Source organism: Bemisia tabaci, chromosome 4, assembly GCF_918797505.1.
Source record: "Bemisia tabaci chromosome 4, PGI_BMITA_v3".
Classification (NCBI taxonomy): Eukaryota; Metazoa; Arthropoda; class Insecta; order Hemiptera; family Aleyrodidae; genus Bemisia; species Bemisia tabaci.
The window spans coordinates 59,536,713-59,564,197 of NC_092796.1; the positions used below are offsets into that span (position 1 = coordinate 59,536,713).

The 27,485-nt window shown below is 38.6% G+C and overlaps 1 protein-coding gene across 1 annotated transcript in view; it reads left to right on the forward strand.

Annotated features, from left to right (window-relative positions):
- Positions 1 to 7,438: 7,438 nt before the first annotated feature.
- Positions 7,439 to 27,485, forward strand: part of LOC109042636 (fatty acyl-CoA reductase wat) — a 45,473-nt gene continuing 25,426 nt past the window's right edge. The window contains exon 1 of the mRNA XM_072300177.1: positions 7,439 to 7,645. The gene's annotated coding sequence lies outside the window, so the exon portion shown is untranslated. The remainder of the gene's footprint in view (positions 7,646 to 27,485) is intronic.

The following is a 27,485-nucleotide window of genomic DNA, read 5'->3' on the forward strand; positions in this document are numbered from 1 at the left end:
ATGTGTCCTATTAAAGTGGATCTTCAGCTTTTTGCGTGATGCATTCTACGTACGATCAATATATCTCAAATTTTAACCTTCCCTGGTAAAAATTGGCAGTAGAATCTGTGTTCCAAAATACCATAGACCAACAGCCGGCTGTAAGATTTCAATATCTTCTATAGCCGGCTACACAATTTCTTATAGCCTTTTATAGCCGATGGCGATTAAGCAATAGCCAAGCGATAAAGTGTATGCTAAGCGTTACTAATTACGGATGCTAGGACTTAGTGAGTTTTTGGACCGCTGCTCTCTTTTTCGGCCGTAGTAGGTATCTTGATTTATTTTGCGAGGAAAGCTCCGCACTTTTGATGGATGCCTGCCATTCCTAATATATTAGAGCGCCTTCAGTTTCGTATGGTACTGTGTAATACCTCTGGTGTGAAATAGTTGCTTCAAGCGCCGTGGCACGCTGCGGTGCGGCAGGCGGGCAGCCAGCGCATTGGCGCCTACAAACCCAAGAGGGATACTTCACGCGTTCCGCAATGCGTGAAGTATCCCTGTTAGGTTTGTAGGCGCCAGTGCGTCGCCGCTCCGCTTTGTGTTAGGCTTTAATATTTAATCTGGCGGAGTCAGCGTTATTCAACTCATGATTTTGAAATAATTGCACATCCTGTATGGATTATTCTCGTTTTAATTGATGAAAAAATATATGTATTAAAGGAAAATATAACGTGTGTTTTGTAAATATTAAGGTGGTTCCGTATCAAACGTAATGATTTTCAAAGCACACGAATTTCTACACAATTTCTTATAGCCTTTTATAATCGATGGCGAAAAAGCAACAGCCAGGCGATAAAGTGTAAAGCCCGGCGATAGGAATAGCCCGGCTGCATAATTTTGTATAGCTTCGTGTGGCCCGGCCGTAAGATTTTCTCCGCATTCTACAGCCATGTTTTATGATTTTCTGTAGCCTTCTTTAGCCAGCTATAAGAATTCCTATGGTATTTTGAAATGCAGCTCTTATCGCCAATTTTTACCAGGGTTCGGGTGAATTATTTTAGGAAAATCTGAATTTCAATCTATTGATTAATCATTGAAAAATGTTTGTCCCGAAATTCATCCTCCAAAATCTTAAAAAAAAGTTCAAAGTACTGTTTCCAATTGACCGCATCGATACTAATACGTTAAAATTGTTTCCAAAATGGAAACAGTACTTTTGACTTTATTTTAAGATTTTGGAGAACGGTTTTCGGCAGGAACATTCTTCCATGATTTATATACAGATTGAAATTTAGATTTGCCCAAAATAATTCACCTAAAGGTTAAAATTTGAGATAAATCATCAAAACTAGAATGCATCGCGCAAAAGCTGAAGATCCATCTTAATGAGGTGTTTTTGGCCCAAAAGATTTCAGGGATCAAGCATGATGATATTTTAGTGTAGACCCTAAAACACTATAGAATGCCAATGAGTTGGTACAGTCGCTTGCGCTCACATCCGAATAACCAATTTTATAACTGAAAAAGAGAAATTTCTCGAGATAACGGCAAAACTTTCCTATATACTTTGCGCCGATCAATCAGACAGGTACTTATAGACGTGCCGCGAGCGAAGACATATTCTCACAGTTAAGATAATGAGAGGTTGATAGGGGCATATACAAAATTATTCCAAGCCATCTTAATTTTTGACCAATGTCAGGGCCAAAAAAGTTTTGAATGGGACTCATCCTTTCAAGCTATAAAATTACCATGTTTTTCTAAAAAAATATGAATGGAAAACATCACAATGGAGATTCGTGGTTGTGCACTTTGGCCATTTATAACTAAAAAGTTGCAAATTTTGACAATGAATGAACGGAGCCCTCGACTTTGTATCGGCTCTCAATTGCACCTTTCAAATGCATCGGGCATAGTGAGAAAAAAAGAGGTTGGTGATCGCATCCTGAGGATTCTTCACCCCGTGACGTAGTTCGGTACAATATAGCGTCAATGTTCCAGATAATCCGAAATTCAAAATATAAAAAACGGACCAAAACGTCGGTGTTTTGCTTGGACCAACACAAGATATTATTTCGAACAATTTACATAGAATAATAAAAAAAAAAAAAACAACTTAAAAAGGGTAACAAGTCTAAAATTTCACGATAATGCAGGCTCGGACTGGCCATAAAGCCAATCTGCCATTGGCAGATACGCCCCCTTGGCGCGCCGAAAACGCGCCCCTCTGACAGATAGCTAAATAAGAAGAGAAAAAAGATTACGACCGAGAACATATGCAGAAAATTTCTTAAATGAACAGAAGAAGAGAGAGTTAGGAGTGAAGAGAGGTGCTTTTAGGCATAGTGGTGAAACGAGGTCCAAGAACTTCTTGCTGAAGCGTAAACACTTTTCTGTGAAATTGTCACCTTTTTGTTGACATACAGGTGCTTTATCATCCCCCTCCTTCATTCTCTATGTGTAACTCCCGTAGAAACGATAGCTGGTTCGATTTTTAGACATACGCACACTTTATAGACCTCTTGAGAGACCTTTAAATATATTTCTTCCTTTTCAAAATGACTATTGATTTGGACATATCATAGCATATCTCCGGCAAACTTAAACTTAATTTATTTCGAAATTCAAAAGTAAGAGACATCTAAAGTGTAAAAGCGATACAACTATTCTCGCAAGATGGATGTCCACATTGCATATAAAAAATATGAGACGCGATGGCGTGAGTCGTAAACTCGCAACGCTCTGCTCTAGTTTAAAGCATCATTACCAGAGACAAATAGAGACCGAGCACGTTGGATTTTCAGTGAGGCACATCTAATTCTCGGGGAGCCAACGGAACAACAGTCATGTATTTTCTGATTTCGCCTAAAGTTGACTGATGCTAGTCGGCTGTTGGCATTATGGCGGCTTGTTTACATTCCTCCTAATCAATTGCAAAGCGGAAAATTTTCCAATTTTTCCTTTGAAACTCTTCCAAATTGTCATAAAATGACTTATTACTTGGTAAAAAATTAATTCGCCCCTTTTAATCAACATTTGTGATACTTTCGGTGGTTTCACTTTATGTAGTGAGAAGCAGATTCCTCGAGACTCTGAGCCTGGTCCGCAGATTGTTCAACTTCTTAATGGATAATTTTAGTTATCGGACTTTCCTTTGACTTTAAATTGTTTATAATTTTTTCTAGACAGTATCAATACCTTGTGATCAAATTCTCAATCTATTAACCTCCATATCATGTCGCAGGATAGAGATATTCTAGCTATTTGAGATCTGTCAAGAACCTGATCACAGCAGCACTGCTAGTCTTACAGATACACTGTATTGAAATTTGATGAAAACAAATTTACTGTCTATGTCATAAGCTGCTCACTATGATAAGTATTAATCGTGGATCAAATGCTTGATGTCTCCAACATCCTATCTCTAAGCCTGATGTATAGTGCGTTGAAAGCGGAGTGTTATGGCTGCGAAGCTTCGATATTTGTTGTTGAGGAGGCGTGTAAATGAAACGTTTGGATAAGCTCGCAAGCTGTACGAATTCTTTTGTGTGTGGAAAATAACTGAATGTCCAGAATTCTAAACATCTGACTGTATCTCAAGTACCTAAAGGAAATGTTGGTCAGGTCAGAGTTTGTGAATCCTTGGCAGCAGTTAATGAAATTCTCCTACGTACTTAACAACTTCGCTCATTAAAGTTTGGTAAGTAAGAGACCGCTCAGATCCATCATATTATGCTTGTAAGTATTCGTTCATAACTCCATAGTGTAAAAATCCTTGGAGGGTGAAGTGCCCATCATCTGATAGAGTTCGTGAGATTTGTTTAAGAACTTTTCTTCCTGATTTTTCTCTCGATTTTACCAGAATTGTCTCTTCCACCACCATCATAAAGTATTTCAACCTTGCATTAAATGAGAAATGCTGTATACGCTATCAACTTCGCCTTAGAATTCCTAAAATTGGGAGTCGTGAAACAAATAAAGTAGCTTCACCGTTGACATTTGCTAGCTTAGTTGGCAGTAAAACTCTCATTAATTCGGTGAAAATAAAAGTAAATGTTTTTTTTTCGCTCATTTCGATGAGGAAACACATTGAATACATATAAATTGTGATACTGGATGCAACTAATACTACTTCCTGTAAAATTGGAAAAATGTGTAACTCGAAAAAAGGAAAGAGGATCTCACCAGGGTGTTCTCTTACAACTTATAGATCAAAATTCGTGATATTTCGGCCCCTAAAGGTTCTTTCATCATTCAGAAATAAATAAACTAAATTTAGTTTGAACAGGCATCTTTCAAGAGAGAAATGTGACAGCTTATTTGCAGTTTTTAGCTTTTTCATAATGCGTCAAATCTACCTCTTGACGAGAACAGGCGAAGATTCGAACCGCGCACTACTCATTGTTGGTTTACATTTCTCACTTACCAAACTTTAATGAGCGAAGTTGTTAAGTACGTAGGAGAATTTTATTAACTGCTGCCAAGGATTCACAAACTCTGACCTGACCAACATTTCCTTCAGGTACTTGAAATACGGTCAGATGTTTAGAATTCTGGACATTCAGTTATTTTTCACACCCAAAAGAATTTGTACTGCTTACAGGCTTATCCAACCGTTTCATTTACACGGCTCCTTAAAGACACATATCGACACTTCAGTCGTAATGATCCGCATTCAATGCATTACATCAGGCTTCGGGATAGGATTTAGGAAACAGAATTATTTACAGAGAATTACCTTGAAAAATTTTTACACCATTACAGTCAAAGAACATTTCGATTGCTAAAATAATTATCCATAAGGAAGTTGAACAATCTGAGGACCAGGCTGTCTCGAGGAATCTGTTTCTCACTGCAAGAAGTGTAACCACCGAAAGTATCACAAATGTTGAGAAGAAGGGGTGAATTATTTAGTTACTTGGTAAAAAGTCATTTTATGACAAATTCGAAGAGTTTCGAAGGAAAAATTGGAAAATTTTCCGCTTTGCAAGTGATAAGGAAGAATGTAAACAAATCGCCATAGTGCCAAAAGCTCACCAGATGCGACTAGCACCATTCAACTTTAGGCGAAATTAGAAAAATGATGACCGTTGTTTTGTTGAATCCGCGAGAATTAGATGTGCCTCACTCAAAATACATTGACAGAATAGGGCGTGCTCGGTCTCTATTTGTCTCTGATCATTACAAATAAGACAAATGGAAACAAACACAAAATGAAAATAGAGCGAGGGAAAAGATGCGCGTTAACGACGGCGCAGAGATACAACTATTCGTACTTGATGGACGTCCGTGCTGCATCTGAAAAATTGAAGGCGCGATGACACGAGGCGTGAGTTCGCAATGCTCTGCTATATGCTATCAATGAGGTGTCGCTCAGATTCGGGAGAAAAGTTAAAAAAGAGGCCCGAACACATCTCTCCTACCTTCGGCTGTGTTATTCACGTAGTACTTGAAGCACCATTACGAATAAGACAAACGGAAACAAACACAATATGGAAATAAAGCGAGGGAAAGGGTGCGCATTAACGACGGCGCAGAGATACAACTATTCGTACTTGGTGGACGTCCGTGCGGCATCTGAAAAATTGAAGGCGCGATGACGCGAAGCGTGAGTTCTCAATGCCCTGCTGTATGCTGCCAATGAGGTGTCGCTCAGCTTCGGGAGAAAAGTTAAAAAATAGGCCCGAATACGTCTTTCTGGTCGTCGGCTGTGTTGAATCTCGTTCTTACTTCTTTTTTCTGGTTCTTGCCTGATTTTTTTTTAGGATGGATTTTTAGACCCACGTCTTAAGCTCGCGTAAACCGCAGCACTGACACGGTTCTTGTGGAAATAATGGTGCTTGGATGCGTCCAGTGGCTTTGATTTTTAATGTTTTCTTTAATTTCAGAAGTGTGTCGGTCACTTCAAAACGTTCAATTTTACATATTTTTACTCTGTGCGATTAATAAACTTTGAACCTGAAAATAGCGTAAACTTGTGCTGCTTTGCCAAAATTTTCTGAACCCCTCTCCACGAAGGGGATGCCCCATCAGGAAATATCACATTACGCCTTTGTAACCAGCCAAGGGTCTACGCCCTCAGATGCAAGCCAGTCCGACCGCGGAAACCAAAACGTTTCGGCTGAAAACTCAGCTATCCCCAGTTGGATGAATTGTAAAACGAAAAATGGTAACATTCTAAAATAGTACCTGGCTGTACCTTTCAAAGCAAGAATTTTGTGATGATCTACATGGAACCTGTTACATAGAATAACTCTTTTTCATGAACGACAACATTTCCAAGGAAATCGATGAGAAAACCGTCCACACCGATCTACGTCATCAACAGAATCCTAGATTTCCCAAATGAGGCCACCTCACCTCCATTCTTTTCTCTAGGTACAACGTCGGGGTAAACACGACATTCACAGTTGTAGGAAGAGTACCACGCGACCAGTCTGACATTTTATTGTATGCGAGGTAATAATACAAGCTTCGTCATTCATTGATGCACAACTACGAGGGGCAACAAACCCAGCGCCCCGCAGTGGAACAAGTCTTCGGAAGAAGTTGGACATGAAATCGTTGATAAAAATTGTAAAACTGTACGGTTATTTCGTCACAATTTTAATTTTAAGGGATGCATTGCATAGAAAATTTTACGAGGAAACCAAAAAAACTATTATTCTAACATTCGCATTTCATATTAATGAAGATATCGACGGTCGAGTCGGCAATCACATAACTCGGTTTGCGACGTCGCAGACTCCCTGTCATACTTAATTTTTTAAACGGAAAACTATTCAACGACAATTCTTTAAAACTGCCGTGATTTTTCCTGCGTGCGAAGAAAAGTCTGTAAAAATTTCAAGGAATGATGTCAATTTGTTCTTTCTTAAAAAAATAACATAGAGACAGAAATTTTCAGACACCGCAAAAGACATATCGACGGTGAAACTACCAAACCACGTATCTCGGTTTGTGACGTCGCAGACTTCCTGTCATACTTTATTTTTTAAATGAAAAACTACTTAACATCCAGTCTTGAAAATTTCTGTGATTTTTCCTCTTCGTGCGGAGAAAATTCCGTGAAAATGTCAAGGAATGATATTGATTTGGTCTACTTCAAAAAAATAAAATGTGAGCGTAGATTTTTAAACACCGCAAACGAGATACGTGGTTTGGTAGTTTCACCGTCGATATGTGATTGCGGATTTACACCGTCGATATACGATTTTAAAGTTTTTAAAACATGTCCGATCTCTCCCATGGATTCGATCCACTGTGCGCCCCAGATGGAGCATGATTTCGACAACCGGTATGCGAAACCCCCCGATGCGGTCATCATGATTCCCACCGCGCGATTCCGCTCGGGGATTTTCGGAGTTTCCGGGTGTCATCGCCGGCGCTAGGGCTGGGTGGTGGCACACGAAAGGGGTGGGGGCGCTCGCGATGAGGACGAGGGACCCGCTGATTACTCCACGGCTGATTCGTTGTTCGACGCCGATTAAGAGCGGGAGTTGCGGTCAGCATCCGTCATCCGGCGTCATCGCGTCATCAGTGCAGTGTTACAGTGAGTCCGTGCATCCGTCAGTGCTCCAGCTTCAGTGCTTTTCAGTCGATTAACACGTTTCTGCCGCCTTTTCCACACGGTTTTCCTCGAGACCTTCGACGCGCCCGACAGGTGAGTTTTTTTCCTTCTCTTCAGCGCATCGTCAAATGCATTTACCGACGTTCGCTGGTAAACAAGGACGAATTGAATCGGTTTCCGGTTAAATTTCGGCTGAATCGGTTTCCTGGGCGAAAGTGCGCAAAACTAAATTTTTGACGAGTGACAAAACACGGAAAATGTCATCAAGAAGGATGAATGGAAACTTTCTGGAGTGTTCAAAAGATGGGGCAAAATTTGTTTAAAAGTCCTGATTTTTTATTTTTTTTTTGTTGAAAAATTTTCATTGCTCTTTTGGGAGTAGTTCAAAATTTGTTAGCTTACACCCTATCACAAGAAAATGAAAGAATAGAGAGACAATTTAAATCAAAAAGTAGGTATAAAGTGATTTAGAAAGTTTTGTCTAGTATTTTAGTTATTTAAGTAGCCGCAATCTTTAGGTAAAGACAAGTATTCCAAGGCATTGCCTTTTTTTCAAAATTGGAAAGAAAAATTCTCTGAAAATGTAAAAATACTCCAATGGACCAAAAATGCAAAAGAAATAAAGAATTTGAAATGTTTTCACTTGCGCCTCTCTATTAGAAACCGATTTAACTGCAGTAATGACTAACTCTTGCGTAGAGGCTCATCAGCGCAAATTTTTCAAGTCGACAGACCAAAAGCGCAAAAAGTAGGTACCCCTTGCGCTTCCTCACCTGGAATCAGATTACTTACATGCATTTACATACATTTAAGTAAAAGAAAAAAGTTTTGCCATTATGCAAGAATCACATTGCCACATTATTAGTTTCAGTGCAAAGAGTTTGGAGCGCTTCTTGAAGTTCCACCTAAACACACCATAGTACGGTTTCTTTTAATCGCACGTGAAAACATGTTCATAACCGGCAAGCATCGGTATCATAGAACCATCAATGAGTTGAAAATTTTACGTGAATTTTGAGTCCTCTTTTCGACTTTTCAAATTACGGACTTTTTCGTGGTCGTGTGTTCAAGTCTCTTCCGGAGAAAATGTGAAACACATTAGTCCTAGTGGCGTGGCGTGCTTTGCGATAAATCGATTGATCTGCCATTCAAATCAGTCTATGGAAGAGGATCGATAAAGAGGGTGTTCGCAACGAGTACCTTAATAATCGATTCTTTACCATTGTTTTGAATGATGAAATATCGATAATCGATCATTCAAGCCTAGTCACTGATTATTTTGCGTCTTTTTTGGACAGTGTCCATCACTGAACATGAAACAAGACAAAACAAAATTGATGCTCTACCGCAACGGTATGATTTTTCACCCAGAAAATACACTGGTTGTTGTGCTTTGACAAAATCGTTGTTGTGCACCAATGAAACTGGTGCGTTGTTTTGACTATAAATTGGGTTTCGGTGGTAGTTGGTGTGGAGCATCAACCAGGGTTAGCTGGAATGCAGCAACATTAATTTTTCTACACTGGAAAACAAACACATTGGATCCAGAGTCCAGACTCTTGAAAACATTGACAGGAAACATACTCTTGATTCAATCGGATTTTTGCTTGAATCAAAACAAAATTCGCTTAAATTAAGAGGCTTGGTTCTTGATTGAAGCTAGATTCTAATTGAATCAAGAGTACTTTTTCTTGTCGATGTTTTTAAGAGTCTAGACTCTAGATCCCATGTGTTTTTTTTTCCAGTGTACTGTGAATATCATTGGAACCCTTTCAGAGAATTTCAACTCCTCGTACTTCTCCCCTGCAGCAGCAGATTCAGCAATTTTGCAACACCAGACTCCCTCCATTTAAACATAAGTTTAATAATCGATTCTTATCGGAGCAACTGGCCCCTACAAGAAACGACACATTTCCATAGGTTTATAAGGGGGAAAACAATGTTGCCAATTTGCTGGATCCGCTAATGCTCCCCTGACGTTTTTAACATGAGAGCTGATCCCCTTCGTATGAATTCTAGAGCGCTGGGTAGAAACTTCTCGCCCTCAACCTAAATTTTCATCGGTTTTCTTAATGAAATATGGTTCAGGAATCTTGTACTTATGTATGTGTGGAAATATTTCAAAAAATTTCGATCTCCATACTTTAAGCGAGTCTTTGGCTCGTAACATTCTCGGCAAACACCGTAGAGTAAACTTAGAGTCTCTACCTACACAATGAGTTAAGTAATTTGTGCGTTCCGTATAACTATGCCATTCCTTATGCACCAAATAGAATCTTATGCAAGTGCATTTTCGGGCCGCACCGAACATTTTGTACAGGCAAATACACAGCTAATTTTGTTTTTCTCATGAAAGCAGGGAACATTTTGTAATATTTCATTGTAGAAGGGCGTGCGCTTTCAAATTTATAAAATCTAAATTGCAAATATGAAAAACTTAAGAGAAGTGAGAACTAATCCCCTTAGCATTGAATACGAAGTTCCACAATATTTTCTCGCAACATGAGATGCTTTAGTTCTACTCATCTATACTTTAATCCTTATAATTCCATCGATGAATTTTTTTTGACAGCATAGTATTTACTAAGACTGAAGTATTATGTTATTAATGTTCTACTTTGATTGATGCTTTTAATAAATATATTTTTTATCTGTGCGCCTACGTATGTCCAAAGAAAAGCTAAGATGTTAGTTATATGAGAACGGATCGTTCCTCTGGATTGACCTGGGTTAGAATTTCATTTTTTTTTTTTTCGTGTGGACGTATACATACAGAGAAAATCATTTTCCCTTTCCTTTGTGCACTCAGCAGTTTAGATGCTTGTATTTCTTTTTTTAAAAAAAAAGAAAAGAAAAAGAAAACGCTCTCTTTATTGTCGTTTTACTTTTTTTACAATATCAAATTTTGCTCGCACTGCGTGTGAATTAGATAATCTCTGGCATGCAAGCCATTAAATTTTATCTTGATACATTAATCCTTTAAATATTTTTTCAGGAGTAAAGTTATATAACAAATAGGGAATTGCACACTCATAAACAATATCACGTGTTATCAATCTCGAGAAGAATTTTATTTATTTGCAGGGCAACAATAATTTTTGAATCCGTCATACTCTTTAAAATAAGTGAAATTTCCAAGAATCAACTAGCGGTTCTTCTCATACTTGATACGGAGTACGGATCCTTTAAGTATGAACGTCTAAATAGTAGTTTAGGCGACCTTACAAAAAAAGATCCATCGTTGTAAACCCAGAGGTAAAGCAAGTACTAAAAGGCTTTTCGGAATTTGCACAGATGTATTCTTTTAGACAAAGACATTAAAAAAAAAATAAAATAAGATAAATAATTAACTCTTGCACATTTCTCTTCAGTATTACTTCGATTTTTTTTTCCCGGAAACGAATAACTGAAATCATATGTGCTTAGATGTTGCGCAGTTCCCCTGTAAAAAAATAAGTTTCTTCGGATATTCAGAAATGATGCGATAAAATTATTGTAAATCCCATATCTATAATAGTATTATCGGAAATATTCCGAGGCGCGAGGATAATAAGAATGCAGTAGATCAAGATGTATTTAATGATTATAAAAATTTCGGAGTCTGCAAAAACCTAATTGATTTCCTTTTCTACAAAGTTGTCATACACGTAAAATCAATTATTTACACGGGATTTCAGAGAACGCCTTTACGAATGCTTGTGAAATTCTATAGGATATAGAATAGAGTTCACGCGGGAAAAAACCTTAGCAATATGGATCAATAGTTTTAATGAGCGCTTTTTGGCTCAGAGGGCTACGACTACGAGCAGGATGCCCAATTTTGAGCAAACCGACCTCTTTAGTAGACAGAGGTTCGGTCTAGTGAATTGAAGACCTAGTTTTGCCATTTGAAAAAATGTTTCATATTGAACATCTCCAACGTCAACTGACTTTTTTAGGCTTTTTGAATTAGGATTTTGATTTTTTGAACCCTCGATTTCGCCAACTACTGATGAGGTTGGTTTCAAGGGAGCACTGGAAAAAAACACATTGGATCTTGAGCCCAGGCTCTTGAAAAAATTGACAAGAAAAAATACTCTTGAGTCAATCGGATTTTTGCTTGAATCAAAACGAAATCCGCTTAAATTAGAGGCTTGGTTCTTGATTTAAGCTAGATTCTGATTGAATCAAGAGTACTTTTTCTTGTCGATGTTTTTAAGAGTCTGGACTCTAGATCCAATGTGTTTTTTTCCAGTCAGGTACTTATAAACGCTCATCATCAGTCCCTTGAAATCGAAAAGCGCCTGTTTCCTTCAATTTCTTTCATGGACTCACCCGTAAAACTTAGCAGACACAACCGGTTCTTGAATTAGTTTTCCGGGCAATGAGGCATGATTTTTGAGGAGTCTGTGAGAGACTCAAACCACCTCAGAGCACTTCCTGAAAAAATACGGTATCTGGTTACGAAAGTTTACCGAACATTTTTTGCAAAGACAAATACATACAATGATGTGAGTCAGTTTCATGCATTGGCGGATCCAGCGAATTGGCAACACTGTTTTTCTGCATTTAAACCTATGATAAATAATCGATTCTTGTCGGGGCACCTGGTCCCTCCAAGAATCGATTACTTAACATAGGATTAAATGGAGGAAATCCGTTGTTGCCAAATCGCTGGATCCGCCCCTGGTTTCACGTGCGCTCATCTTGATTATTCGGACTGACTTGGAATTAAAGACTATTTTGTGCATACTAACCTACCGCAATTTCTCACATTAAACAATGCAAACGAGATGCAGAGATTATAAAAAATGAAGTAAAAAAACATAAAATGAAAGGAACAAGGAAAAACGTGAGATGAATTAAATCTTCATAAATAAGGTAAAAAAGAGCGATAAACCAAATTATTGCTGTCCTCAAATGTTTATATTCGCTTAGAAATGAGTAACACCACTAACGTGAAAAAACTTAGCCTGAGTGAGCATCCCGCAAGATGTGCCAATCGATCATTTGTAAACACTGAAAATAAGATCAAAGAAATCAATATCCTCATGCATGCTTTGTTGAGAACGCTTCCGTATAACAAACGCCACACACTGGACCGAGTCAATAGGAGAGGTCGGACAAAATTTAGAAACTTTAAACGCTTATAACTCCGTTTTTACAAAACTTCGAGGTTTGAAAAGTGGTTTCATTGGTTTTCTCGTGAAATTTTCTTCAAAAAACACCCCTTAAAGTTTGAAATAAGATGATATAAACACCAAAATTTGCAGTTTTAATGAAACATAATATGTCCGACTTCTCTGATTGACTCGATCCACTGTGCGCCACTAGTGTTCCAACATACCACCGTACCATGGAAAATGCAGCATGGGCATCCATATGCTGCCGAACATCTCTGGTAAATATCCATTTTTGTGTGATCATTTTTCCTCAAAATGATCGGGTACGCTGCATAAAATTGCGGGCCAAATTTCCCGAAAGTTTCAAAGGATAAGAGTTCACAAACTTTTTTAGATATTGTGTGTCACACCGTACCTATAGGAAAACAAGCAGGAAGCTCCAACGCATTGGCGTCGGAGAGCGGCTCTGGGGGCAGTAGTTGTAGTCAAGAATGAGGGCCTAGACACATTTTGTCATTGATGTACAATCCGACAACTGTCGATTCATGTTTTGTAACTTAGCAGATTTACGTAGCCGGTGTATAAATGTGTATTGGGCTTTGATATGGCGAATACATGGCATTATCACTTGTTGTATACTTTTAATTTTGAAAGCTCTTTGGAGGTCCGCTTCCTAAAAAATCTCTGGTTGATAAGTCGTTTAGCGAGGCTGCAAAAAATTTGCATTTTTATATCTGAAAGTGTAGGTATTGGTTTTTTGTATAATTGTTTTTTTTGGATTGCTGGAAAAGTAACGCATACTTCTATAATTTAGGACTGAGTCAGGGAAATATAAGGTTCGTTAAATAGTAAATATTCCTAGTACCGTGTGACACTATTGTTAACGAAAAGTTTTTGCAACTTGTCAAAGAGGTTGTTGAATGATCTTCGAATAACTTTTGATGAGCTAGAGGTAATGGTTCTATCTGCAGCTCGTGGACTTCTGTACGATATTGTCCAGAATCATCTGAATTTTCAAAAAGTGTCCGCTTGTTCGATACCCAATTTGCTCATTCATGCATACAAGGAGAAGCGCATGAAAGCTTTAGCAGACATTTTGGAGATGAATCAAGAATTAGATGAAGAATTTATGACTTAAATCACGGCACCTTAATCACGGGATGACCTTAATTACGGCAACTATTTATTGTCCATGAGATGCAGATGGTTCCATTTCCCTAGCTCATCAAAAGGTATTCGAAGATCAATTTCATCAGCCACCCGTACGAACCACGTTTCTAGTGACCCGTACTTGCTTCGCACGTATGAAACATACAATCAGAGAAAACAGAATTCATCTTACAATAATCAATAATCAGTAGGACATGAATCGTTGCGATGTATAATACGACATTATAATGCGGCATTACTATTGTAATTCATTTTAATGGATTAGGGGCATTATAAATCATTATTGCCACGTCGGAATGAAATGTTGTAGACTGAATTGAAAAGCATGTTGGCAAAATTTATTATAAAAATAGTATAACATGTAGGTACATAACATAAAGGTAATACAAATTAAATGATTAGAGCGTGTATATTTCATTACATTATAGGTATATTACAATCATTTTTGTCATTGTTGGAAATTTTGATAGTTTGAAATTTGATAGTTGATAGTTGATAGTTTGAGAGTTGAAAATTTGGTTATTTTATTTAGTTAAGGTGATTCGATAGACGCCATATTTTGTGTCAGAATGGCATGCGACATATCCCATCAATTGGTTCCATTTTTTCATTTACTCATCATTTTTCTCCAATTTTAAGTTTCGCAATTCTGTTTTCAGGAGACTAAAGCACTCACTTATCAATTTGTATATTTATATTGAGTTAAGGGTAGAGACGTATTCCTCACCGGAATTGAGGAATGGAGGTGTTACAGTAAGTCCGGCATTAGGTTCCATTTCGACATCAGCGACGATCAACGCTACGATACTGGAAGCCAGTCTTCCGATATTAAATCCCTAGCGGGGAAGAAAAAAAATGCCTAGATTTCGCTAAAAATCCCTAAATCCCCAGATTTGCTCAAATATACTTAAAAAATCCCTAGATTTTGCAAAAAGCGCCATTTTTAACGAAGAATCATGATGTCATTCGATGTAGCTATTTGCAATATTTAAATCTGATTGGCTCGTTTGAATTTTGGCGCTCTCTGAAAGCAGTGCTAATCCAGACCAATAAAATGAAAGAATATTATTTGATTTCTTATTATTAACAGGTTGAATGCAGTTGAATGTCAAGTACATCGAAGGACGCAATCGTTTTAATTTCCGGCTTATTTGCGGGGAAAATAGTGTTGCCAAAAAGGCCTACAAAATATAGATGAAAAAATGTTTTCGATTGTCGAAGCTAGAATTGAGGTTAAAAAGTTGATTTTTGGTAACTTTACCTCATCAAAAAAAATCCCTAGATATTTCCTGAAAAATCCCTAAATCCCTGGAAATTCCGGAAAATCCCTAAATCTAGGGATAAAACCCTTAGACATCGGATGGCTGTTGGAAGCATTAGAGTCAACATTTGAAACGCTGCTGCAGAATTTGCCGGGAGTATAATCGAGTGTTGAAAGTCAGTAGAATTGAACAATGTAATAATTGCTTTCCGAAATAAGCGTTATAATAAAAAAACCACGAATCTGAACTGTTAATACTGGAACACACCTTCTGTAAATGTACCTTGCGAGAGATAAGTAAAAAAATAGATGTACTGGAGGAGAAGTGCTTCTCCACAGAGTTTGAAGAAGGAAAAAAAATGCCCAATTTACTTACTTCAGCATTTTCGGCAAAATCACTGCAATTTCCGAACCTTTTTCTGGCCAGGGGCCAAAATTAAATGATTATGAAGGGCCACTTAGATGTTGTAGATAAAAATAGGACTGTTGAAAAAGTCGCCGTTTTCAATAAATATGTTCCCGGAATGGAAAAAACAGCTCACAAATAAAAGCAAATTGCCATAGAAACTTCTTCACGAAATCACACACACAACGAAGAACGAGGCGCTACAGACGAGTCCGTCCAGGACAAGTTAAAAAATTCCCATGAGCCGAGTGCCGTAGGTTAAGGGCCCGTTCGCCAAAACTAATCGGAACTGTATGAATGAATTGCTCCTTTTAAAAATCAAAACAATATCGAATTGCGATATATTACACAGTTAAGATAGGGCTATGTCCTGTCGTAAGCGGCGACATACAGTCGATATCATTTCAATAATCGCCCCAATGGCCACGATAGTTGTTAGACGTTTACGGTTTCCCTGGTAACCTTTGTTTGCTATCAGCTGATATCGAGTAATTAACTAGGAAGCTCCAACCCAGTGGTTAAAGCTTCCTTAACCGCGAAAACTTTAAAATTCAAATTTTCAAATTTTGAACGTAAAGTACATTTTTTCCATCACGAGATAAAAGCACAAACAAGTTTTGAATTATTGACTGTATCACCATGATTCCAAAAATACAATACACAACATAGCATTGACTAACAATAAAACAGTACTTATGCAATAAAATAAAGTCATGACAAGGAACATAGCCGAAAATGGCGCCGATTCCCATCAACCAACGCGCGGTCTCTACAATGTAACATGCTGCATTGATACTCCCCAGCTGGGACCGTCCGGAATAGCAGCTCTAGTGCAAGCACCAGAGCCGCTAAAATCAGGCAATCCCGAATATTTACACACCATTTCTCCCTATAGCATAGCAGCACGTGACCTTGTAGCCTCTGATGCATCAGATTACTTCAGGAAATCAATTCTTGGTTTTCTTCCTTAATTTAGTTTCAAGCAAGTATAAAGACCAATGTAAGTAATAAAGAAAAAAATGATGCGTCTCTCAGATCGATATAGCTTCACCATCGGATCTCACATGACATCAGCGCTTTGACACAGTTGCATGATTTATCTTTCGTCTTTAGCATTTAAAAGGAAATAAATAATGTCGATTTTCAAAAAAGGAAGTTTCCAATGGCCGTAGCGAAATTTGAGATACATTGATTGAACTGCCATTCAAACCTATAGAAAATGATTGCTAAACAGGGTGCTCGCTAAGAACACCATAATAATCGATCCTTTTCCATGGCTTCAAATGGAGATATATCGATAATCGATCAGTCACGTCTCGCCACTGAAAGTTTCCTCTCTCCATCAATGTGTAAATTACTATTGCGATGCCAACTTATGTCAATAGCAAGTTTGTCCAATAAATCGTATGATACTTTGTCGAATGTTTCAAATTATAATAATGATTAAAATGTGTAACAAGAGTTAGGTGTTAAACTAGTGACTCAGTTTTCGAATTATAAGGACGTTCATAACACGGCACGTGGTGAAAGGGTGGCCGTAGGGGGTTTTAGAGAAAATAAGAGAGTGTTAACGCCCTGACGGGCTCTGGGAGGATATAAGGGACTTTGATGGCTAGGTGTCTCAGAGTTCCAGAGAGCGCTGCGAAAATGGCCTTTGTGTATGTATAAGAGCGTTTAAAACACAAAAATAATGAAAATTTGAATATACGTTTCTTGCAAAAAATGATTAATATGGTGCTTTACGTTTTAACGAAGAGTAACTCGGAGAGAATTTCCACAAAAAATGACTCGCATTTCCTTTTTTTTTAAGTATTGCACCTACATTCCATAAATGCATTCGATAGTTATCCTAAATATGATACGTAGTCTTGCACCCGTATAAAATGCGATTTACATGCGATAAGCTTTGCATATTTCGCCACATGTAATGCTTCTAATCAGACCGATAGAAAAATACCATTAAGCAGAGTTTTTATTTGATGAGCAGCCGGTGCTTACAGGCTCCAATTACCCATGACAAATTGGAGAAATAGTGTAGGATTCGGTACTTACCGATGAAAATACACGCAGTTTGTAGTGAATCCGCAGGTGCATTGTTATGGAGGATCCATAACAATGCAGCTATTTCCTCTCCTTACCTCAATCTAGTGCAACATTGCCGCATTTCGCTCGAAATATAATAATTTAATATCATGTTCCTTAGTCTCGTATAGAGTAACCGAGTAGAAGATTGTCGTTCTGACAAGAACGTATGATGCATCATGTATCTTTCCCATTTCAAGCTCTCGAATGTATTTTCATGGACAAGAGAAAAAAGATATGCCACATTATGCGCTAATGTTTCGATTCTCGTACCTTCAATCGAGAAATAGATTTGACGATGCGAAATTGCGGGCCACATTAGGAGAGTGAAGAGTACCTCGAAATGAGTCTTCATAAAAGCCTGCTGGTGCACTCCATACGATTGTGAGTTCACTCTGAGCTATGCGCAATCATTGCGGCCATTCGCTCTAATATCCAAAAATTCCGCGAGTTTAACAGGTGATTTTGGTAATTTCCACTCATGTCACTTCCTAAGTCTAAGTTATTCCAATAAGATAATAGGAGAAAGGAAGGGAGATAGCGAGTTAACAGATACTCTTAAGTAACATTAGAATACTTGAAAGGCTCTTGAAAATACTTAAAATTTCCTCTAAAAACATGCTAGGCGGCTTCCGAGCAGATTAAAAATTTCCATACGATTTCTCCGTACGTATTCTAAGTCGATTCCGTTTTTCTTCAATAATATAATAGATAAAAGGGGGTCAGAGTTCTCAAAATCTGGATATTATAGTCACAATCTTGCAATTACTTTATCAAAATCAGAAATAATGGACAATTTAAACGTAAATTGACGCCCCAAAGACCAAAATCGGACCACCCTTCCCAAAAATCTGACCTTTGAAGTTGGAGGAGAGCCCTCGTAATAAAATGCTAGGTTAATGAATTGACGTAGAAGCCTGAGATAAAGGCGATTTCATAGGTAATCAAACCTAAGGAGTTCCCACGGGCCCAACCCCCCCCCCCCCCTTGGAGTGGAGGATTCTGGACGAGCCCTAGACCTGCTAAATTAAGGGCCCTCTTACACGCCATCAGTGAAAACGTTAAGGGCTGCGTCGAGGTTTGGTTGGTTGGGGTCGGAGTGGATCACTTATGAAAACACCTTTTTCTCGGTCACCTTGTCCCCCTACCGCGGGGGTTCCCTGGTAAACATTGGCAGTAGAATCCGTGTTTACAATGGTTAATTGGTAGAAAATCGAAACTAAGCATTGACAATAAGTTACTTCTGTATAAACAGATCCTGAGACCCACATGGGCATATGGAGCTCAAATCTGGGGGTGTGCAGCACGGTCCAACTTAGAAATTATACAGAGAGTACAAAATCGTGTTCTGAGACAGATAGTCGGAGCACGATGGTACGAAAGGAATTCTGATATTCATAGAGACCTAGGGATGGAGACTGTCTCGCAATTTATTACAAAGGTTGCAACAAACTACGAGAAACGTCTCCATCGACACCCTAATATTGAGGCAATACAACTTTTAGGACAATTCCAATGAGCTCAGACGCCTCAAAAGGATGAAGCCGTGGGAACTGGCCAGCCCCTCGGTTTGAACCAATAATCTTATATTTTTTATAGTTTTTGTACTTAGATAAGTTACAAACTTCTCGGTTGTTTGTATTTTCACTTTTACTTATTCTTTAGAAACAAAGTGTATATTTTCATTGTGAAAGCTCGCTTGATACTAATAAAAAAAAAAAAAAAAAAAAGAATCCGTGTTCCAAAATACCATAGACCTACAGCCGGCTGTAAGATTTCCAATAGCTTCTATAGCCGGCTACACAATTTCTTATAGCCATTTATAGCCGATGGCGACTAAGCAACAGCCTGGCGATTAAATGTATGCTAAACGTTACTAATTACGGATGCTAGGACTTAGTGAGTTTTTGGACCACTGCTCTCTTTTTCGGCCGTAGTATCTTGATTTATTTTGCGAGGAAAGCTCCGTACTTTTGATGGATGCCTGCCATTCCTAATATATTAGAGCGCCTTCAGTTTCGTATGATACTGTGCAATACCTCTGGTGTGAAATAGTTGCTTCAAGCGCCGTGGCACGCTGCGGTGCGGTAGGCGGGCAGCCAGCGCGAAACGCGCATTGGCGCCTACAAACCTATCAGGGATACTTCACGCATTGCGCAATGCGCAATGCGCAATGCGCAATGCGTGAGGTATCCCTGTTAGGTTTGTAGGCGCCAGTGCGCCGCCGCTCCGCTTTGTGTTAGGCTCTAATATTCAATCTCATGGAGTCAGCGTTTTTCAACTCATGACTTTGAAATGTTTGCACACTCTGTAAGGATTATTCTCATTTTAGTTGATGAAAAAAAAAATATGTAGCAGAGGAAAAGATAATGTGCGTTTTGTAAATATGAAGGTGATTCCGCACAAACTTAAGGATTTACAAAGCACACAAATTTCCACACAATTTCTTATAGCCTTTTACAGCCGATGGCGAAAAAGCAACAGCCAGGCGATAAAGTGTAAAGCCCGGCGATAGGAACTATAGCCCGTCTGTATAATTTTTTATCGCTTCGTGTAGCCCGGCCGTATGATTTTTTCCACTTTCTACAGCGAGCTATATGATTTTATATCGCCTTCTTCAGTCGGCTATAAGAACTTCTATGGTATTTTGAAACGCAGCTCTTATCGCCAATTTTTACCAGGGTATTTCGGAAGGGTGGATCAATTCTGGAGTTATTGGTGTCAATGTTGGTTTTTTTTTATTGTGACTAAATAATTTCAAAAGTGCAGTGGAAACCCCGATTGTAATATCAAGACCCCCTTCACTTTCCTAGAGGAGCTGGGATGACTTCACGATGATGAAATTCGGATTCCTTGGGATCAATTCCTCACCCATCCACGCGATCCTCAACATCGTCCGTCCTATAGCAACCGAGAAAAAAGCTCGGAACGGATGGTCTAGTAATTTGGAGGTAATCATGCTATAAGGAACTATGTGAATAGAGTTTACGTGCAACATAGTTCCTTTCAGCATAAATACGTCCATTTGAGAGAAGGAAGCTTTGCGCCTCTGAGGGTTTTACTCTTCTGTACATCCAATTATCGCTTATCTCAATTAATTACGTGTCTGTGTGGAAAGTGGACTCCGTCATAAAAGTTGATAAAATTTAAAACTTTGCTCCCGAAATACAGGTGCGGCAATAAATTTCTGGAATGTCCGGTTTAGGTGTTGTTGCTCAGGAATTTGAAAAAAGAATCGCAAGAAATATTACGGCATATTAAATATCAGTTCGCGTGATTCGATGGTAAGAGTAATGACCTCTCCGCGTACTAGTGCTGAGCCCGAGTATAATTTACTTAGACGGATGAACTTGCGATATCGCAAAATTCCATCTTCAGGTCCAGTAGTTTTCATCAAGATGATTTCAAAGGTACTTGCTCGTCGGTGTAAAGATATATCTTTTCCTGCACTATGAATCGCGTCTTTACACTGTTAAGAATCAAGGAGTGTAATTCGGTGCTGGAGTCTGTATAAAGCCCACGAACCTCGGGTGATTTGCATGCGAGGTGAAATTAGCACCCTATAAACGTCGGTGTAGCCCATGAGCGCAAATCCTCGAAATCGATAACCCAAAAGCGCAAACGGGGCGATTTGCGCTTATGGGATGTCGATTTGGGGAATCATCGCTTAGTCGGTACATTACATTCCCACGTTAGTGGGAAGTATCACAAAGTTGGGTCACACGTGATAAATTGGTTTACTTTCTGCGGACGTACATTGAGCTGGCATTGAATAATATATGTATGATGCATTTTTTAAAGATATTTGGTTTTAAATTCCAAGGCCGGCGATTGTAAATTTGCCAAATTGTAAAAATTCCGGTGAACTGACGCGAACTTCCTCTAAATTTTAAATTTCCGTGAATCCTGCACAGTGGCCTCAAAATTAGAATATGCGTTGGTCCTAAACTGAGCCAGAGATTGTAGTTCCTGATTGCAAAATGAGGTTCAATTGAGTGGTTCATTGATATCCGAGCATTATGAGCCACGATCTATTTTAAAACGCACTGAATGAGGCACGTATAAACTAGGAGTAGTAGTGAAATGAATATTCATATTTTCAACAGAGTAGATATCAAAATTGTCTTAAATTCACGGTCTAGTCGACTAATGTGATATAACTATTGACCGGAGATATATCGGTCAGTATGGTCATTTTTCGTGGTCTGCAAAAAATAGAGCTGTGACTGTCATATTGCATCGCAGCGCTCCCGATTATTAGGTCTTATTTTTTGCAGGATGAGGCTCTCCATTGCTTTGGTGTTTGAATCTCTTTGTCCCTGATTCCAAACTACGATAAAAATACGACTTCGATTTGAGGAAAAATCGCTAAAAATCAGCCATGGCACGAACAAATTGACTGAGCTGGAAAAAACTGAACAAACCTAATTTAAATTTAAAATGGGCGTTCCTTTTAAAACAATTATCATTTCAAGGTCGCATGAGTCGGAACAAAAAATGAAGAAAGTATAGGCAAGGTATGTATTTAATTGGCTTCTTCGGCAATAAATTGTAGGATTTTAATTTTGATTCGGAAATTTTATGGCTAGCGGACATTCCTCGATACTTTTCTGAAGATCCGGTTTTTCGCTGACGGAACCGTAATCGAGTTGTCTCTATTCATTGTCATGGGGAGAAATTGTCGAGTGATGACATTGATTAAGAGCGGAAAACTTCCAAAATTTGGGGAAAATGAGAAAGAAAAGGATGCCGGTAATGTTTCGGATCTCCAAAATTGTCATCGACGCAACTTCTGAAATTTTTGGTCATGTCTTTCCACTGCTCAGTCACACCATAGACGTCTTGGTCTAGACAAACTGAAAGGGAAATAATTACAAATCAATTCAGCCAATCATAAGCTCGATCATTTCGACTCCCCCCCTCCCCCGATTTCAGGTAAAAATTAATGTCATCCAGCATGAGGCATAAATCCACTTTAGGAGGTTTAAAAAAGTCATCGGTACAATGTGCCAAATGGAATTTTACTTTTCGTGAGTACTTTATTGTTCCTGAAAGGAGTTTCGATCAAATTTATTATGCTTACTATTGAAGCACTGATTTATAAAAAAAGTATAAGTTACAATTTTTGTGAAAACAGAATAGGAAATGCGAAAAGAATGAAAATGTTTAAAAGTCTAGCAATCCAAGAGGTTCTCGACAAACGAAAAGTCTGTTGCGTAACCGTAGTTTTTTCTTCTTTTCGTTTTTCATTTATAAAATCAATGTGTTCAGGGGACGACGAAACAATGCAAAAATCCGCAAGACAAAAAAAAGTGCTCCTCGAATCGCTCGTGAATCTGTCTCTCGGACCTTTCAACGGTGCCAAGTTTCTTGAGCACAACACTTTGATCGAGGTACATACTGTTGTGTCAAAGAACAACGCCGTATGAGCGTTCGAGAGTTGCCAAATTTCCAGCGATAAAATGTTTATTTTTGAGGAGAGCTAAGAATATTCTCTCTTAAAAGTCTCACATAACCTAGATCCGATTGCAAATGAAATTTTCTGATGATCTCGGAAAAGGATTCACAGATATCTTTGAAAATCCATATTTTATCAAAGGAAATTTGGCCCCGTCTGGAGGCTCGTACGGCGTTTTTCCTCAGTACCTATACGGCATACCTCTCACTATCCTTCATCGAACTCTTCAATGGACACATATAATTCGATCGACGAAAAGTGATCTTATCCGCGGTTTAAGTATTTTCTTTTAAGACCTATTACGCAAGACCCAAACTGGAATGAATGTAGTCCTCCCTCCCACCCTCCCTCCCATACTCACAAAAAAAGCTACGATTGGAGTTATCTCCGACATTCTTTTTCTAAACTTAAAATATTTGAGAAGAGGAAGACAATGAGGAACAGTTCTTATTTCCATCATAAATAAAGAACGTCGAGCGAGATTAATATCGACCTGACTGACGGGTCATTTCATAAGTATTTAAAGTGACTCAGTCGGAAACTTTTGCTTGGAAAAAATACAATCGAGACATTACTGATTCAATCGGTGGAATTTTACAAAAACGGCTTTGCCTCGTGACGTGATTCCTCTTCCATGCGATCATACCTAAGCCTCAATGAAATCACAGCTGCAAAATGGTCGAATTTAAATCGAAAGAAACTATCTTCCATTCTGACCCAATTAGCCCTGAGAGCCCTGAGACCCACAAGTTTACACGCGCGATAGGCCGCACGTCTTGACGTAGACAGTTCCACGGAAAAAAATAAATTGCTGATTTCCGTAGTTTTCGTAGTAGATTTCGTAGTTGAAATTGGGACTGCAATGTTTAAATATGGATTTTATAATAAGCAAATGGTAATTGAAGCCACAGGGGATGGTTAAATTAGCTTTTCACCATTGTAAAATGTACATTTGAAACATTGAAGCCACTTTTTTTTAAATACAAAATCGTTAAACCAGCAATCCAATTTTTTCCGTGTCCTTTTGAATTAGCGCCCAAATGGACCATGTTTAGCAGGAGGAAACCAAGCCGCATCAGTAATTTCCAAATTTAACTGGGCAATTTAAATTTTTCATTTTTTTTTACTATTTTTTTTTTTTTTTTTTAATTTTTTTTTTATTTTTTATTATTTTATTTTTTTGTGCGGACTCCTTCGATGTTTTTGAGGAATTTGCTTCACATGTGACTTCTGCATAGTGCACTATGCAGAATATTCATTGAAATTTGCATAAAAATTCGCACAACCGTATTTATATAGAAAATTGAACTGCCAAGTTAAATTTGGCAATAGCGGATATGGCTTGGTTCCTTTCTGCTTAGCGCGGTCTGTAAATATGATGACAGTTCACAGGTTAACGCACCGAATAATCTCGCAATCATGGTCATGCGTTACCCATTTGCGATGATTATTAAATATTCCCGACAATTTCAGTTAGGGACGTAATTTGAATATAGAAGAATACAAAGAAAACGGTAGTGATATGCATGTAAATTTAACAGTACCCAAAGCCGGAAAACCGGGCTGTTTGGGAGCGTTTGAATACGAACCTTTTCGCTGGCGGAATAATAATTGATATCCGTTTCGATTCCGTTCCGCTGTTTTCTTACGTGACGCCAATTACGTTGCGTAAGCTGTTCGAATTTTTGCGTTTGTAGAGACGGACTCCCGGGAGACGAACTTGCTGGCCTTGAGTGGCCCGAGCGGTCCGCAGTCTACACTTGAACTTGGAGCTTCTGTCCTCCGTTGGCGCACGCTGCGCCGCAGTAGAGCATTGCCCTAGATTCGGGTCCCCAAACGAGTGTGCATGCCAGGAGTGCGGTCATCTGCACTGCCACGCTAAGGAAAAACGCCGTATGAACCTTCAGGCGTTGTCAAATTTCCTCTGATAAAATACGAATTTATTGGGGAAATTATAAATATTTTTCTTCCGATTTTTCAGACTATTTTGTTCGCAATTTAGTCTAAAATATCTGAAAGTTTCAAGAAAAAATATGCAAAAATTTCATCAAAAATACATGTTTTATCCGGGGAAATTTGGCAACTCTCAAATGTTCATACGGCGTTCTTCTTAGCACGGCAGTGCAGATCTGCCGTGATAAGGAAAAACGCCGTATGAACATTCGAGAGCTGCCAAATTTTCCGGGATGGAATAGGTATTTGAGATGAATATTGTGAGTATTCTAACTTGAAATTTTCAGATATTTTAGATTACATTGCATATTTTAGATTACAATTGCCTGAGAATTTAAGGAAAAATATGCATAACGTCCCCAGTAAATTCGCTTTATTGACGGAAATATGGCAATGTCTGAAGACTCATACGGCGTTCTTCCTTTATCACGGCAATGCAGCTGGACCGTTTCTTTTTTGAAAAAACTCCGAGCGCCAAAGATTCAACATCTCCGGAAGTCTTGATGAAAAAGGAAAATCAAGGTTTTGAGGTGTTTAGGATCGTTTATGAATAATAAACATATGTATAAAAGCTCTCTGACTCTCCCATTTTTGTTTTTTGTCATAGTTTATTCTAGAGGTCTACTTTTGATTTCTATGATTTTTGTGGCTGCCGGCAAGTAGAAATCTGTAAATGAGCCCGTTGTCTCAAAATTCGTGAGGTGTGACCCAGAAAGTGACTTTTTTGAGGGCACGAAGCGCCACTTAAAGTTGGGCCCCGAAATGACCTGGAAACGTGCTTTTGAGTATTTATGCCTGGACATGGATAATGCGAGGGTGTCCGGTGCCCTCTAAGGAGACTTTAATGCAAAACTAGAGATTTAGAGATCATTTTCAAACTTTCATTTTATCAGGCTAATTCTGTTTTATATGATTCATTAATGCGTAATTATGTTGCTTGTACTAACATTGGCAGCGTGAGGGAGACCTCCATACACACTTAAACGTATGGAGCTAGATAGATAGAGGCTTCTTTCAAACTCTCATTTCTTAGGCTGATTCTAATTCATATGCTTCATTGATGTGCATATTGCTTGTGTAAATACATTGACAGCGTGAGGAGAACTTCTATAGGGAGACTTCAACGCACGGCTAGAAACATAGAGATCACTTTCAAACGCTTACTTCCTTAGTCTGATTTTAATTCAAAGCCTTCATTGATGTGTGTTTACCATCTTATTGATTGGTAAAAAAAATGCTAATATAAACGCCAAAAGAGACACACCGGAACGCCTTTTCTCGTTCTTCTTCTGAAAAATAAATCGCTTTTTGATGCACGGCTAAATTGATAGCTTCAAGTGAGATTTGAGCCTCGAGTAAAAGTTTTGGCTTGAGTGCAAAGCTTATTTTGGTGATGCAGCGTTGTAAAGTCTGCATTGTTCAGCACTAAAAATGCCTCAAAGTATGCTTAAACGTAAATTTTGCATCGTCGTATTGCTAAAACTAACTTTGAATTCATGCTGAAAATTCTAGTGGAGGTTTTACAATTTCACTGAAAAATTTCCAGGACTCACAAATAATAATCTTCCTTGTAGGGTAACCTTTTGAATCATATTTTTTGTTATCAACAGAGATAACCTATTTTTGATGAACACCATAGATAGAGTCTCTGCCAAGGTAATGTGTCGATGAAATGATTATGATACACCTAAAAATCAAGAGTGGAATGATTCCTACTCCCAGGAACACGACACTTTTCGGAATTCCCGTAAATCTTTTGGTTTTTCTGGTCCCCTAAGTTTTCTCTCTCTCAAAAATGAGCTTGAGAAACCAAATGTCATGCGACCGGAAACGAAGCAACAGAAAATCATCTCTGGGGGCATCTATTTTTGACTGAAATTCATCAGCGAAGCGTAAAAGTCATCGTATAAAACTGATCACTCCCCAGTATGTAGCGTTTCGCTTGGGCCGTTGAGCTGTGGCAACACTGATTTTAAACTTGGCAATATACTGTCTTCCCAGTAAACGGGAGCCTTTCCTGCAAATGCGATGACTTTCCTGGACTTTCCGTTCCCGGTCTTGGCATCTGGACCGCCTGGAAAATTTAGTTCTCCTCACGTACTGGTTTCTCCCGCTGTGATTACGTCACAGGTGTGCGTTAGACATCCAGAGGGAATGCTCGCATTCCTGATCGACGAGATTAAGGTAGAGGAAACCACCATAATACGCACTAACTCGGAGGATGACGTCATGGCATAAGCTTGAATTTTATGACTGGGATATTCCGCTATAGTCAGCTACGTTTCACGTTCCTTTTTACTCCCTGAAAATGAGCTGTATGCTGAAGCAATCCAAATACGAGTAATCAGCTAAGGTGCCTTTTAAAGAGTTCTAGAGCATTGTATCTTACGATAAGATTCTTAGCACTGAACGCTCAATAAGCAGTGATCAGTGGTTATTTATTCGATCCATTTTTTTCAATCTTCTAATCTATTTGTTTTAATTTGATGAACTTAAAAACT